The 15,845-nt window shown below is 44.3% G+C and overlaps 1 non-coding gene and 1 pseudogene across 1 annotated transcript; both read right to left on the bottom strand.

Moving 5' to 3' along the window:
- LOC100385765 (GPI-anchor transamidase component GPAA1 pseudogene) overlaps nt 1–15,503 on the bottom strand; it is a 53,607-nt pseudogene extending 38,104 nt beyond the window's left edge.
- Nucleotides 8,185–8,375, bottom strand: LOC118151711 (U2 spliceosomal RNA). Its single transcript, XR_004740144.3, has one exon. It is a non-coding gene; the product is annotated as a U2 spliceosomal RNA (small nuclear RNA).
- Nucleotides 15,504–15,845: the final 342 nt, after the last annotated feature.

Here is a 15,845-nt window from a genome sequence, read left to right on the forward strand (position 1 = left end):
AGCTGTTTGTTTGTTTATTGAGATGGAGTCTTGCTCTGTCACCCAGGCTGGAGTGCAGTGGCATGATCTTGGCTCACTGCAACCTCTGTCTCCCGGGTTCAAGCAATTCTTCTTCCTCAGCCTCCCGATTAGCTGGGATTACAGGTGCATGCCACCATGCCCGGCTAATTTTTGTACTTTTAGTAGGGATGGGGTTTCACCATGTTGGCCAGGTCGGTCTTGAACTCCTTACCTCAAGATCTGCCCACCTCAGACTCCCAAAGTGCTGGGATTACAGGTGTGAGCCACTGTGCTGGCATAGGCCAGCTATTTTTAAAGAAACAAGATAATGTTTCTAAGTTCTGATGATCTCCAAAAGCAGGGCAGAGAAGATTCAGGCTGGTAGTGGTGGCTCATGCCTGTAATCCCAACAATTTGGGAGGCTGAAGTGAGAGGATTGCTTGAGCCCAGAAGTTTGAGACCAGCCTGGGCAACATAATGAGACTCTGTCTCTATTAAAAATAAAAAATTAGCAAGGTGCAGTGGCACACACCTGTGGTCCCAGCTACTTGGGAGGCTGAGGCAGGAGGATTGCTTGAGCTCAGGAGGTTGAAGCTATAGTGAGCTATGATTGTACTACTGCACTGTAGCCTGGGTAACAGAGGGGGTCCCTGTCTCAAAAAAACAAAAACAAAATAAAAAACAAAAGCAGTTCCAGGAGCTGCCAAGTTGACACCATAGATGTGTGTGTGTGTGATTCCTTGACCTGTCTTCTCCTTAAAATACAGTTCCTAAGGTTCAGCCAAGAAGAGCCTGGAAGGTAGGGCCTAACAGAGTGGAGATTATATGACTGGACCAGACCCTTCCTACAATCTGCATGTTCAGCAAAGGTGGGGATGTAAAACAGGGCTGTGTTTAAGAACATAGGTGAGAGGGGAAGTTTCCTTCTAGAGCTTCCCTTGTTAATTGCGTGAAGTTTGTCCCAGGGACTCACGGTCCATAAGCTTCAGGTTCCTGTCTCTGAAATGGAGGTAATGACAGCATCCTACCTCCTATGATCGAGTGTAGAGTGGAGCGGTGGTGAAGCATGGATGTGGAGTTGGACTGACTGACTAGCCACTACTGGCTTTTTTTTTTTTTTTTTTTTTTTTAAGGCAGAGTCTTGCTCTGTCACCCAGGCTGGAGTGCAATGGGTGATCTGGGCTCACTGCAACCTCTGCCTCCCCTGGCTCAAGTGATTCTTCTGCCTCAGCCTCCTGAGTAGCTGGGACTACAGGCGCGTGCCACCATGCCCAGCTAATTTTTTGTATTTTTAATAGAGATGGGGTTTCACTGTGTTAGCCAGGATGGTCAGGAGCTAGGCTGGTAGTGGTGGCTCATGCCTGTAATCCCAACAATTTGGGAGGCTGAAGTGAGAGGATCGCTTGAGCCCAGAAGTTTGAGACCAGCCTGGGCAACATAATGAGACTCGGTCTCTATTAAAAATAAAAAATTAGCAAGGTGCGGTGGCACACACCTGTGGTCCCAGCTACTTGGGAGGCTGAGGCAGGAGGATTGCTTGAGCTCAGGAGGTTGAAGCTATAGTGAGCTATATGATCTCCTGACCTCATGATCCTCCTGCCTCGACCTCCCAAAGTGCTGGGGATTGTAGGCATGAGCCACTGTGCCTGGCCCCACTGCTGGCTTTATTGCCTATGAGCTCTGTGTGAGCTTGGTCAAGTTCTTTACCTCTGTAGGCCTTAGTTTTCCCACATGGAGAATGGGGAGATTATTAAATTAATTATTATAGCAACACTAAGAGCTAGAACAAGAGTATCTAGCTCTTAGTGTTGCTATAATAATTAATAACTTTTTTTTAGGTGGAGTCTTGCTATGTCACCCAGACTGGAGTGCAGTGGCCTGATCTCAGTTCACTGCAACCTCTACCTCCTGAATTCAAGCAATTCTCCTGCCTCAGCCTCTGCAGTAGTTGGAATTACAGGTGCCTACCACCACACCTGGCTAATTTTTTTTTTCCTCATTTTTAGTAGAGATGGGATTTTGCCATATTGGCCAGGCTGGTCTCGAACTCCTGACCTCAAATGATCTACCCACTTTAGCCTCCCGAAGTACTGGGATTGTAGGAGTGAGCCACCACGAGCCAGCCAATAATTTAATAAATTACTAGCGATAAACAAGGACAGTGCCAGGGACCTAGTAGAGCTCAGTTAATGTTAGTTCTTTGTGCTGTTGTTAGAAGCAGAGAAGAAATTGGAGGAACCAGTATCAAAAAGCCTTCCCAGCATCCTGGTGAGTTGAAAGGAAATGCAAGGTACAAGACAATCTTACAAGGTATGTATTCCTTGGCTGGGAAAGTCCTGTGGACAGACATCTATATTCCACTTGTAGATGGATGCTCAGAATCTAATCATTAGAGAACGAATTCATCAGTTTAAGCAGTATGTCTGGCCAGGCATGGTGGTTCATGTCTGTAATCCCAGCACTTTGGGAGGCTGAGGTAGGCGGATCACAAGGTCAGGAGTTTGAGACCAGCCTGGTCAATATGGTGAAACCCGGTCTCTACTCAAAATACAGAAGTTAGTCAAGCTTGGTGGTAGGTGCCTGTAGTCCTAGCTACTCAGGAGGCTGAGGCAGAATTGCTTGAACCTGGAAGGTGGAGGTTGCAGTAAGCTGAGATCGTGGCATTGCATTCCAGCCTGTGTGACAGAGTGAGACTATCTCAAAAAAAAAAAAAAAAAAGATAGTATGTCTTGGTTATTTATTGCTACCTGAAAACTACCCCCCATATTTAGTGACTTAAAATAACAACCATTTGTTTTTCACAGTTCTTTGGAGTGACTGGGCAGTTCTGTGTCACATGGCATTGGTGGGGACTGCGGTCATCTGTGGAGGCTCAGTTGGGTTGAACATTCAAGAGGACTCACTCACAAGGCAGGCAGTCAGTGCTGACTGCTGGCTGAGAGCTCAGCTGGAGCTGCCAAACAGGCACTTCTGTTCTCCTCTCCATTCCCTCTCCATGTGGCTTTGGTTGCTCACAGCATGTGTCTGGGGTCCAAGAGGTAGCTAGCTGCCAGTTCTCCTAAAAGCTGGGCTCAAAAGTCCCAGAATGTCACTTCTGCTGCATTCTATTATTCAAACCAGCCATGGAGCCAGCTCAAATGTAAAGAAAGGAAGAATAATCTCCATCTCTTGATGCGAGGAGCAGTATGTAAGGACAGGAAGGGGCCATCTTTGGAGACTAGCTACCTGTATTATTTATCTATTTAGCTACCTGTATTATTTTGCTATGTAATAAATTACCCCCAAATGTAGCTGATTAAAACAATGAACATTTATGATCTCACATGGTTTCTGAGGGTTAAGAATCTGGGAATGGTTAGCTGAGTGGTTCTGATTTCAGTGTCTCTTAGGATGTGGCAGTCAAGCTGTCAGCCAGTGCTGCAGTTTCTGAAGGAGCTGGAGTATCCGCTTCTAATCTCATTCATGAGGCTGTTGGCAGGAGCTTCAGCTGCTTGCCATTTGGTTCTCTCCATGGGGGCTGTTCATGACATGGCTTTCCCCAGTGGGAATGGTTACTTAAGAAAAGAGAAAGAGGGGGGAGAGAGAGAGAGAGACAAAGAGAGCCCTCAAGAGAAAAGCCAAAATATTTTATGACCTAATCTTGGAAGTGATGTATTATCATTTCTGCTATATGCTATTGTAATACAGATCAAACCAAGTTTAACGTGAGAGCGAAATGCAAAAGGATATAGCTTGGGGGTCATTGGAAATCATTTTGGCTACACAGTGGTGCTGTGCATAAGAAGCTTCCCGGGGTGGGGGATAGCCTGGGGAGAAATGCCAAATATGGGTGAAGGGGAGAAAGGAAGCAAAACACACTGCCATGTGTGTACTTATGCAACTGCATATGTACCCCAAAACCTAAAATGCAATAACAAATTAAAAAAAAACTTCCCAGGCTAGGCTTCGCAGCTCACTCCTGTAATCCCAGCACTCTGGGAGGCGGAGGAGGGAGGATCACTTGAGCTCGGGAGTTCACCACCAGCCTGGTAAACATGGCAAAATTCTGTTCCTACAAAAATCAGCTGGGTGTAGTGGTGCATACCTGTAGTCCCAGCGACTAAGGTGGCTGAGGTCGGAGGATTGCTTGAGTCGAGGAGTCGAGGCTGCCCTGAACCCTGAGCATACTGCTGCACTCCATTCTGGGTAACCCAGCAAGACCCTGTCTCAGAAAAAAAAAAAGCCTCCCAAGAGCTTGTTAAATATGTAGATTTCTTGGCTGAGATTCCAATGTGGACCACACTTCAGGAAACCTTGACCATACCCAGGCTTTAGTCTTTTTGACAGTCATATGCCCAAAGAGCTGCTAATTGTTTGCTGTGAGCACACGTTTACTTCAGTGGGTAGAAATGGGTTTCTCTTCTGCCTCCCAGTAGGTTTTGATGGCTACTAAGCATGAAGGCCCTCTGGATTGTTTGGAGCAGATGTCACTGACAGCATAGATTTTCGGTTTTGGGTTCCATACATATTTTTGATTTTTCCTAAACTGCAAGTCCAAGCTATTGATTAGCTTACATGTTCTCAAATGTAAGAGTCCATATCAGTGGCTACTACATGCAGATGCACATCATCATATACATATGTATTCGATGACGTCACTGCCACTGGATTTCGTGACCATCCCTAGCAAGACACTAAGTTCTTCCTGGTTTGACTCATCGCCATGAAAAATGCCTCTAAAATGTATTTCGATTAATCCCTCCCTTCTTGCCCTCCCTCTTTCCTTATCTCCTTTCCTGCCCTCCTTCCCTTTTATCCAACAAAATACCTGTGTAGGATTCACCTTTTGGGGTATCTGCTTAACTCACAATTATTCTCCCTTCTTTTCTGCTTCCCTTCTTAGAGTTCCCCACTACTTGTGTTAGAACCGCATACCCCTGGCCACCTGAACATAGCAAACGGGATCATGGTGGACACCCGACTCAAGCTGGGCAATTCAATTCCCTCCCTGGAATTTGGAATTGGGACTGAAGGGGAGAAAAGAAGGGATTGGTCTTTTTGTATTGCTGGACTTGTCCTCTGTAGGTGCAGAAATTGTGGTGAAATGTAGTCTCTCCACCACCAACCTGTTCCTTTTGTTGTGTTGTCTGTAGTTTAAAGAATAAAGCAGATGTTAGAAAGAATTGGTTATGGAAGATGGGAGTGTGATTTGAATCCCAAATGGTTTTCCATGTCTTTTTTTTTTTTGAGACGGAGTTTCGCTCTTATTACCCAGGCTGGAGTGCAATGGTGTGATCTTGGCTCACCACAACCTCCACCTCCTGGGTTCAGGCAATTCTCCTGCCTCAGCCTCCTGAGTAGCTGGGATTACAGGCACGCACCACCATGCCCAGCTAATTTTTGTATTTTTAGTAGAGACGGGGTTTCACCATGTTGACCAGGATGGTCTCGACCTCTTGACCTCATGATCCACCCGCCTCGGCCTCCCAAAGTGCTGGGATTACATCCATGTTTTTATCAGACTTTCCCTGAAGCTTGGCTTGGAATCCATGAGATTTCCATGTAGGCTTGTAATAATATGCCTCCCTCCCCATCTTTGAATTTAAATTCACTCCCATAGGTCTCTGTTACTTAACCACCAGCACAATTCATACATACAAGCACTGTGGCTATATCTTGACCTGGTGAGTTTAGGTGCTGGAAGAGAAGACTCTTGTTAAAGCTGCATGTAGAATAGATGTACACACACAGGGTGATGAGAGTGCTGAGCAGGGATTTCTTTCTTTTTTTTTGAGATAGAGTCTTGCTCTGTTGCTCAGGCTAGAGTGCAGTGGCACGATCTTGGCTCACTGCAACCTCCGCCTCCCGGGTTCAAGCGATTCTCCGGCTTCAGCCTCCTGAGTAGCTGGGATTACAGGTGCCTGCCACCATGCCCGGCTAATTTTTGAATTTAGTAGTAGGCTAATTTCGTATTTTAGGGAAGGAAAGAGGGAGGACGAGAAGGGAGGGATGAATCAAAATACATTTTAGGGGTATTTCTCATGGTGATGAATTTCTCCATGTTGGTCAGGCTGGTCTTGAACTCTTGACCTCGTGATCTGCCTGCCTCGGCCTCCCAAAGTGTTGGGATTACAGGCGTGAGCCACCACACCCGGCCTGAGAAGGGATTTCTACTCCACCTGGGAGTGCTGACAAAGGATTTGCAGAGCAGGTGATATTTGAGCTGGGGTTTGAAAGCTTCTAGGAGTTTGCTAGAGACAATAAGGGTATAAGTCTGTTGTAGCTAGGCTGGTGTGTAAAAGCACGAGAGAGAGATTAACCATAAAACCAGAGATATAATTCCATATCAGAAAAGTCAAGGGTTTCTTATTCTGTGCTATTAATAATAGGACATTTTCAAAAGAGAAATGAAGATAATCTAAAAGCATAATCTGGAAACAATTGGTCTGGAATACCTCCTCATTACAGATTCACTTGCTGCATACTGTGATAGCACTGACCCTTGTAAATACATTTGAAATTCAAATGACTCTCACATATACCTTCCGTGAGGTTTGGCATATACTTTAGAGGAAGCTATTGGAAATGATCAATAATCTTTTATTCTGGTTACAATATTTCTGTGGCATGTAAATGGCATTAAAATATACTTCCACCATCACATTTTATTCAGGTATATGTAAATTAGAAACAAAAGCAATTTGAATTTAACTTAATGGTAGTGGGAGATCCATTATTTACTGTTTGGTTTTTTTTGCTATGCATAGTGTAGTAAGGGAGATTTCTATATTATGTTTCTTGCTTCATATTCTCTTTGTCTTTCACAGTCATGGTTTAATGTATTTCCTGGGATCCTGGCTCTCTCTTTTTCATTTTTTTTCTCTTTTTTTGCTTCCCGCTCCCCCATATAGTAATGATTGTATTTGAAATTTAATTCTTTTCTTCTTGTGTTTGTTTTCCATGATGTAACTACACATCTCTCATTTTCTTTCATGTGGGCAAAGTTAACTGTGAATCATTCATAGATTTGCAACCAGATTACTGGGTCACATGGACCCTTAGTTTTCCACCTTCTTCCTCCATTTGCTGATCTTGTAATCTTTCCCTGCTCACTGACATATCCAATGGTAATTACCCAGGAAAGAAAGAGGAAAAAGAACTGGAACAGTTAAAAGTTGGTGATTTTTGAGCAAATTTGATCAAAGGTTAGTAGGAAAAGGATTTGAAACTCCTGGCTATAAGAAGAACTTCGATCATAGGCTGAGTTAATTTATTTGGAAATACTGACCTTCCTGGAATAGACCACTAGGTTGTGGAGGGAAAGGCTAACAGGATTCTAAAGACAAACCCAGTTTTGGGTAAAACTTTTTTTTTTGTCCATACCTAAAAGAGTTTGGGATCCTGGAGTTCTTTTCCGAAGTTTTAGCAAGCTGTAAGGGAGAAGTTTTCTTTCAAGAAGACGGGTCTGGCGGGGTGTAGTGGCGCATGTCTGCAGTCCCAGGTATGTGGGAGGCTGAGGGAGGAAGATTGCTTGAGCCTAGGAGTTCAAGGCTGCAGTGAGCTGTGATTGTGCCACTGTACTCCAGCCTGGGCAACAGAGTGAGACCCTGTCTCTAAATGAAGAGGAAGAAAAGATGAGGAAAGAAGGAAGAAGGAAGGAAGGAGAAGAGGAAGAAGAAAGAGGAGGAGGAGGAAGAAGAACACAACAAAAACAGTCTAACAGTGACTAGTGATTAATTAATTACCTAGTGATTAATGGGCAGAAGACCAACAACTCTGGAGCCTTTGCTTTTTTTTTTTTGAGACGGAGTTTCACTCTTGTTACCCAGACTGGAGTGCAATGGCGCGATCTCGGCTCACCGCAACCTCCGCCTCCTGGGTTCAAGCAATTCTCCTGCCTCAGCCTCCCAAGTAGCTGGAACTACAGGCGCGCACCACCATGCCCAGCTAATTTTTGTATTTTTAGTAGAGACGGGGTTTCGTCTTGTTGACCAGGATGGTCTCGATCTCTTGACCTCATGATCCACCTGCCTCGGCCTCCCAAAGTGCTGGGATTACAGGCGTGAGCCACCGTGCCCGGCCTGAGCATTTGCTTTTAACCACTGTATTATACTTTTGTTGGTGTTCAGAAAGTGATACTTCAAACTATGGCCCTTTGGCATGCTGAGCACTGTAAATTAAAGAGTTAAAAATAAAAATCTCCTGGAGCAGTGCGCCATTCCTGGAGGTACTGCAGCACCAAGTCAATGTGTGGAGTGGATGGAGCAAGCTCCTGTTCTATCTCCCTGCTCCAAAAATTGATGTAATATATTGCCCTCGGATAGAGGACGTATTGGGTATTAAACTGATAAGAAGAGATACTACACTTGATCTTAGCCAAAAGGTTGAGAAGTGATAAATTAAAGGATGCAGAAGGCCTCAGAAGCAACCTCAGAACCAAGGTCTCTCAGATCTTCTGCCTTGCTGTCTCTTACCCCTGATTCTCTCTTGAAGCAAGTGATAGAAACCAGAATTCCTCTTCCCCAAGGTGGGTCATAGAAACTGGATTTTTTTTCCAAAGCCAGTCATAAAACCTAGAATAATTGCTTTAAACTTTCTTTACCGCTCTGGCTAGGAACTGGCTTTAAAGAAATTCTCTGGCTTATCCTTGGAAATATTAGGTCAGAAGACTGCCGTTCCTGCCCCATCCATACCTGAGAGGAAGAAATGCTACATCAGAGAGGGTAAGAAGAATCTGCATAGGCCTTGCTGGGCTTCCCCATGCAGTCTATTAGCATTAGGTCATACTCTTTCAGTCCAATCATATTTCTACACGGCTGTCCTTTTTTCATCCAATCTAAGCATAAAAATGGACAGCTGGCTGGGTGTGGTGGCTCACGCCTGTAATCCTAGCACTTTGGGAGGCCAAGGTGGGTGGATGACCTGAGGTCAGGAGTTCAAGACCAACCTGGCCAGCAAGGTGAAACCCTGTCTCTACAAAAAATACAAAAATTAGCCAGGTGTGATGGCATGTGCCTATAGTCCCAGCTACTTGGGAGACTGAGGTAGGAGAATCACCTGACTCCGGGAGGTGGAGGTTGCAGTGAGCTGAGATCACGCCACTGCACTGCAGCCTGGGAAACAAGAGTGAAACACCATTAAACAAACAAACAATGGACAATTTTCCCTGTATCTTTGGGTCTTCATTCTGAACATAAAACTTTTCAGACACATAAAACTTTGATTAAATACATTTGTTATGCTTTTCTCCTGTTAACCTGTTATGAGAGTATCAGCCGGAACCCTTATGATGGGGGAGGAAAAATATCACATCTTTCTCTCCCTACGCTCTTCTCCCAACAGTCAATTGCCTAGTCCTTCTTTTTTCGAAACAAGGCTCATGATTGTTCTGACACCCTCCTTCTATTTGAGAAGATCAAATAAGATTGTGAAGGGGAAAATGTCTTGAAGACTATAAAGTAGCAGAAAAATACAAGCAGTTATTAAGATGGACATGCTAGAAGAAAGAGAGCAACAGAGAAGGCTCCCTGGAGTGAGAATTAGACTTTGACCTTCAACAAAAGGGCTGCCCTGCATGTGCTGACAGCCCAAGCTGGGAACCTGGGTCCTTCTTCCACAGCTGTCAGAATGGCAGGGGCAGGGGACAGGCGCCAGGCTTGGGCATCCAGGCGTGAGTGGTAAGGCACTCTTCACTAGAGTCTCTGAGCAGATTCACTCAGAGCTTGACCTTTTGAATGTAAAACACTTGTCAGGTTGCCAAGTGCCAGCCAGCCAGGGAATGGGTTCAGCCAGGAGAAGAATATTTCTGTGGCTTTCTCAGGGATGCTGGCTCTCTGACTGTGGCCTACAGGGTCTCTTTTGGAGAGAAATGGCTTCTACCAAACTCAGGGTATACCTGGAAACTGGAAACTCTCCACTTTCTGGTTGGTGTTTCTCTCGCTCTCTCTCTCTCTCTCTGTATGTATGTGTGTATATATACACATATATATCGCATGTATATAGTATACATATATTACATGATATATATGTGTACATACTATATATTACATGTGTATAGTATGCATACATGTACATTACCTAGATGATATATACAGGCATATGTACATACACATACATATTACATGAATGTAGGTGTGTGTGTGTGTGTGTGTGTGTGTGTATATATATATATATATATATACATAGACATGTGACTATATATATTTTTAAAGAGGCAGGGTCTCTCTCTGTCACCCAGGCTGCAGGACAGTGGCACGATCCTAGCTCACTGCAGCCTTGAGCTCATGGGCTCAAGTGATCCCCCTGCCTTAGCCTCCCAAAGTACTGGGGTGTGCACCACTGCACCCAGACTTTCAATTTTTAAAAACCTTGTCTCCATTTTATAAATGTGTTGCTTTCTATAATTTGTATTATAAGAGATAGTTATATATGTTTTTCGTTGGCTAACTATAAAATATTGTGGTTTATCTGAATAAGCATTTTCTAATTATATTCCTTACCTTCCCCTCCCCCCAGCCCCAATTCTAGAAAAATCTCTCTGGGTAGGACTGGGGACAAGGAATGCTTGTTCTCTTGGGAGTCATTGATATAAATAGTATGCTTATAGAAGTGTCTTAGTTGATGCATTTGAACAAGAGATTTGGACAGGAGAGTTCTGTGAAAAATAAAATAGTGGACTGTTATATAAACTTGTTATTTTTATTTTTTTGATATTTTATAGAGACAAGGTCTCACTATGTTGCCCAGACTGGTCTTGAACTCCTGAGCTCAAGCAGTCTACCTGCATCCCTCTCCTAAAGTGTTGGGATTACAGGCATGAGCCACTGTCTCCAGCCTATAAACTTGTTACTAATGGAAAGTTTTCCTTTAGGAGTCAAACCACAGAGGCTCACGTAAGTTAGTCATTTTCGGCTATACATGTACAGCCACTGAATTATTACCCAGCCTATGAACTCATATTGTGGATGCTGAAAGGTTTACAGTTCAATTGTAAAATGGCTATAAATGCCTGCCATCTTGGATTATACTCCCCTGTGCCTCCTGACTTGGCTCTTCCTTCTATCAAGAGATGAAGGTGGCCCACGCCTGTAATCCTAGCACTCTGGGAGGCTGAGGCGGGTGGATCACTTGAGGTCAGGAGTTCAAGACCAGCCTGGACAACATGGTGAAACCTCGTCCATCTTTACTAAAAATAGAAAAATTAGCCAGACGTGGTGATGCACGCCTGTAGTCCCTGCTACTCAGGAGGCTGAGGCATGAGAGTCGCTTGAACCTGGGAGGTGGAGGTTGCAGTGAGCTAAGATTGCACCACTGCACTCCAGCCTGGGAGACAGAGCAAGACTGTTTCGAAAAAATAAAAGAGAGATGAAGTTTATTTGTCTACTTCTTGAATCTTGAATCTGGGCTTGGTTATATGACCTGCTTTGGCCAAAGGAACATTAATGTGAGTGAAGCCATCCTAAACTTTCCAGTCCCAGCCAAGCTGCCAACTGACAGCACAGATTTTCTAAGCTGACCCAGACTAGAAGAACTGCCCAGGAGATCCATAGAATCAAGAGATATTGGCTAGGCATGGTGGCTCACACCTGTAATCCCAGCACTTTGGGAGGCTGAGGTGGGTGGATCACTGGAGGTCATGAGTTTGAGACCAGGTTGGCCAACATGGTGAAACCCTGTCTCTAATAAAAATATGAAAATTAGCCAGGCATGTTGCCGCACGCTTGTAATCCCAGTTACTCAGGAGGCTGAGGCAGGAGAATCTCTTGAGCCCAGGAGGTGGAGGTTGCAGTGAGCTGAGATCCTGCCACTGCACTCCAGCCTGAGCGACAGGAGTGAAATTCCGTTAAAAAAAAAAAGATATATATAGGGAGAGATAGAGATAGAGAGAGAGTTAGATAAAGAGAGAGAGAGTTGGAGTATTTTATTATGTAACAAAGCAAACTGATTTAAATTCAAATTTAAAAAAATTTTCAGCTCAAATCCTTAGTCTATTAGAAGGGTTGGCAAGCTAAGGCCATTGGGCTGGCTCTCTGTTTTTGTAAATAAAGTTTCATTAGAACATGGTTAATCTGTTATGTATTTTCTATCACTACTTTTGAACAATGGTTGAGTAGTCCAAGAGAGGTTGTATGGACCTCAAAGACAAAAATATTTACTATATGTCCTTAAGAAAAAGTGTGGGTATCCTTACAGAGAATTGATTGTGCTTTTATAATTGTTGAATAGGAGGGGTTTTTTTTTTTTTTTCTGAGACAGAGTCTCACTCTGTCGCCCAGGCTGGAGTGCAGTGGTGCCATCTCAACTCACTGCAACCTCCACCTCCCGGGTTCAAGTGATTCTCCTGCCTCAGCCTCCTGAGTAGCAGGGATTACAGGCACCTGCCACCACGCCTAGCTAATTTTTGTATTTTTAGTAGAGACAGGGTTTCACCATGTTGGTCAGGCTGGTCTCGAACTGCTGACCTTGTGATCCATCTGCCTCTGCTCCCAAAGTCCTGGGATTACAGTTGTGAGCCACTGCATTGGCCATATAGGAGTTCTTGATGCGAATTATTTGTTGGTTGCATGTACTGAGAATATTTGTTAACTATGTAAGTTATTATTCTACTTTTTTTTTTTTTTAACAGGGTCTTGCTCTGTTTTTCAGACTGAAGTACAGTGGTATGCTTAAGGTTTATTGTAGCCACGACCTCCTGGGCTTAAGTGATCCTTCTACCTCAGCCACCTGAGTAGCTGGGACTACAGGTCCATGCCACCACACCCAGCTAATTTTTGTATCTTTTGTAGAGACAGGTTTTTGCCATGTTGCCCAGACTGGTCTCAAACTCCTGGGCTCAAGAAATTAGCCTGCCTTGATCTCCCAAGTGCTAGTATTATAGGTATGATTCACTGTGCCTAGCCTGCTGTCTTTTGATGAATAACAAATTCTTAATTTTAAATAGCCAAATTTACAAAGTTTTATAGTCAATACTTCTACGCCTTATCTAAGAAATCATTCCTTGCTCCAAAGTAAAAAAAAATAACTTATATTTTCTTTCTTTTTTTGTTTTGAAATAGAGTTTCATGCTGTTGGAGGCTGGAGTGCAGTAGTGGGACTCTCATAGCTTACTGCAGGCTTTATCTGCTGGGCTTAAGTGATCTTGTCACCTCAGCTTCCTGAGTACCTGTGACTACAGGTGTGTGCCACCACATCCGGGTGAGGTCTCACTATGTTGCCCAGATTGGTCTTGAACTCCTGAGTTCAAGTGATCCTTCCACCCTGGCTTCCCAAATTGCTAAGAATACTGGTGTGAACCAAAATTTTACTTATATTTTATTTCACTCAACATAATGCCCTTCAGTTTCATCCAGGTTGCTGCAAATAACAGGATTTAATTCTTTTTATGGCTGAATAACATTCCATTGTGTACCACACTCTCTTTACCATTTATTCACTAATGGGCACTTCAGTTGATTCCAAAAATTTACTTATATTTATATATTTTTAAATATTTATTTTACAGAACCATCTTCCCTTCTCCACAAATATGAAAGAAAAAAGATGCAGGGTATGGATGGGAGAAGTGCCCCAGAGGAAACAGGCAAGTTCAGTCTCTGCACTTGGGGTGGAGCTGAGGGGCTGGTGGCCAGTTGGCTCTTCCTCTTGTCTCCCAGGTGGCTTCTGACAGCTTTTTAAACCTTAATCTCCTTCACTGTTAAAGAAAACCAGAGCTGGACAGAAGTTAAAGTGGTAAAAACTGGTTTTGGTCAGTATTACTGCAATAGGGAAAAAGAGCCTTCAGGATAGAATTGGGTTAAATTCCAAACACAGCAGGGGCAAGTGGGAATTTATAGCCAAGGAACAAGGCGGGGGTCAGTGGATGGAAAATCACTAAGAGAAAACATCAGTGATAAGGGAGATCCTGACTGCTGACCTAACCAGGCTTCTTGATCCCAGGGTAATCAGGTATCACCTGGGGGATGGTGGAGGATGAGAAGACAGGTTAGATGTCAAGTGTGATTAGACATGGAGGATGGGGAATTCTGTCTAAACCAACTTAGCAGGATTGTTGCTAAAACTGGACAATGTAGGGATGGACACGGGAGTCCAAAAGTCAGGCCTGGGTAAAAAAGAGTTCAGGGGAGCCTGAGTAAAGTTTGGTAGAGAGGATCTTTGGAAGCAATACTTTTGAAGGCCAGGGAGGTGCCAGGCATGCATTTTCACTGAACTCTGAGAGACTGCTGTGGGAGTTTGCACACCTCTGCCTTTCGCTGCACAAAGCCCTGTTGGCCTGGCACGCCAGGCATGCACAGCAGCACCATTTCTTGTTCAGCTCACCCTGGCAGCTGTTTGTGTTGAGCACCTTGCCAAATTCCCATGTCATCTCATTGGGCTCCATGGAGCCTGAGATCTTCATACTACATAGAAAGTGCAGCAAGTGTGGTTCAGTCTCTTCAGGTTTGAACATCTCCACTCAGTTTTTTTTAGGTTTCTTTTGGCAAACCTGAAACAAAGATGCTGCTGTATAAACTTGAAGGACAGTCCAGTCACGGTGGTGCAAGCCTGTAATCTCAGCCCTTGGGAAGCCTAGACAGGTGGATCATCTGAGGTCAGGAGTTCAAGACCAGCCTGGCCAATGTGGTGAAACTCCATCCCTACTAAAAATACAAAAATTAGCCAGGCATGGTGGCCCATGCCTGTAATCCCAGCTACTTGGGAGGCTGAGGCAGGAGAATAGCTTGAACCTGGGAGGCAGAGGTTGCAGTAAGCCGAAATCAAGCTACTGCTCTCCAGCCTGGGTGGCAGAGTGAGATTCTGTCTCCAAAAAAAAAAACAAAAAAAAGCTAGAAGAAGAACTTGCTGTTTGTGGAGAGGGATCCAGGCTGTCTGGGGGACTGGCAGGCACTCTGTGCCCCTGGCTTCTGTCCTATCTCCAGAATCTTTTGAGGATCCACCTTGGTCTTCTGAATATTTTCAGTGCAGCAATTTTTAAGGACTGAATTGTGTCCCCCATTCCCCCAAGATTCATACATCAAAGCCCTAATCCCCAATATAACTGTATTTGAAGATAAGGCCCTTAAATGAGGGCATAAGAATGGGGTCCTAATCAAACAAGACTGGCTTCCTTATAAAAAGAGGAAGAGACACCAGGGATGTATGGGCACAGAGAAAAGACCATGTGAGAAGACTGCAAGACAAGGTGGGAGGCCTCAGAAGGACCTAACCCTGTTGGCACCGTGATCTTGGACTTCCAGCCTCCAGAACTATGAGAAAATCATTTTTGTTTAAGCTTCCGGATTGTGGTATTATGGCAGCCCTTGCACACTAACACAGCAGTTAAAGATAGGAATGGCAGGCTCCCTGAAACTCATACTTGGGGCTGGCAGAGACCCTGTGCTGTACGTTGTGGGATGGGAACGTGTGCTGCTGTTGGTCAGATCAGCCAAAGGCTGGGGTTGCAAAAGGACAGTGCGGACCTGCGGCTTACATGGCTTGTAGCTCAAGAGCAGGTCGAAAGGCATCACCTTGTTGTACCTCTGGCCCATCGCAAGTCCAAAATCTCTTCGTGTGTGTAACCTATGACACCTTCAACTCTGTCTGTTGCCAGGTGAGGGGGAAGGTCCTTGCAGTTAGAAAATGGCTCCACGTAAAGATTTAGTTCATCTTTATGAGGGATATGGAATACATTTATTCATGGAGCATTCATGATTTGCTCTGAAGTGTCTCTCTTGCTGGAATTGAGAATGAGAAATTTCTTTCTTTATTTTAAATGATACTTTAAGTGCTGGGATACATGTGCAGAACGTGCAGGTTTGTTACACAGGTATACATGTGCCATGGTGGTTTGCTGTCCCCATCAACCAAGAATGAGGAATTTCTTAAGCAGG

Source organism: Callithrix jacchus, chromosome 2 (genome assembly GCF_049354715.1).
Source record: "Callithrix jacchus isolate 240 chromosome 2, calJac240_pri, whole genome shotgun sequence".
Classification (NCBI taxonomy): domain Eukaryota; kingdom Metazoa; phylum Chordata; class Mammalia; order Primates; family Cebidae; genus Callithrix; species Callithrix jacchus.